This window comes from Apaloderma vittatum, unplaced genomic scaffold, assembly GCF_000703405.1.
Source record: "Apaloderma vittatum isolate BGI_N311 unplaced genomic scaffold, ASM70340v1 scaffold21574, whole genome shotgun sequence".
Lineage (NCBI taxonomy): Eukaryota > Metazoa > Chordata > Aves > Trogoniformes > Trogonidae > Apaloderma > Apaloderma vittatum.
The window spans coordinates 45,593-46,704 of NW_009712406.1; positions in this window are offsets into that span (position 1 = coordinate 45,593).

Below are 1,112 nucleotides of genomic sequence, written 5' to 3' on the forward strand. Positions count from 1 at the left end.
AGGCAGAGTTGTTTTTTACCAAATATACATGGGTGGGTGGTACACTTCAGGTCTAGACTGCTCCATCCCTCTTTCCGTACACTATCTCGCATCGGGCATTCATCCTTTTTTTCGCTTGGGTAAGCTCTCGTGTCTTTGAGGAACAATATTGCAAAAGCAAAATGATTGTGTTGGAGTTTCTGTGTAGCTTCCAGCAAAGGGAGGCGTAGGAAATGGCGATTTGCTAGCAGTTTTCAACGTCTGAGACGCAAACGGTGAGGGGACTGATGGAACTGGGATGGGGCAACATCAGGCTGGATGTCTTGAAAGGCAGGACATTTTTGTTGATGCTTGTTGGATCAGTAAAGGACTGGGAGAGGGTAGAAAGAGAGAAAGCAGAAGGTTGTACTCGGTCATCTTAAGGGTCATTTCCAACCGAAATGATTCTAGGATTTTATGACTAAACCGCATCAAAAACTGGAGGAGGATCTTTCCAGCAACTTATCAAGCGGACAGAAGAGGGCTGAGACAAGCCCAGGAGTAAATCAGCGGGAGGACAGCCATGCAGTAGGTGCCATTGGGTTGTGGATGGGACCACAGAGTCGATATTACGAGAGGCAGAGAAGAGCAAGAGATAAGGATGCAGCCGTGGGGCGCACGTGCTGGGAACCAGAGCGGAGATGAGCAGATTCGTAATGTCACGCACAGCCTGAATGATGAGAGAGGGGGAGCTTAAGAGCTTTAAGGAGTTTTTTAGCTGGAGGTTGCAACAGAAGCTCCGGCTCGGCCAAAATACCACATCAGTCATCTTAGCTTTAGCAATGATAAGAAGGGAGATAAGGAGGTTGATTTGTGCCTTAAAAAGTTCTGTCCATACCGTGACTGCTCGTCGTGACCTAATCAGCTTGTTTCCTTAAAACACCCCAAAGAAGTAAACAGAAACAAAACCGCAGGAAAATCTGGTGTCACCCGATTTTTCATATTCATCTCTACTTTATATATGCCTGTTGAATAGCTTGCGTGCACGCCAGTTCACGGGAGGAAAATAGTGGGGCTTTTTCAGGAATTTTGCATACATTGCTCTTTCTCACCACAGAAGGGATTTGAGTTTGTTTCACTGAGAAGCTATATTG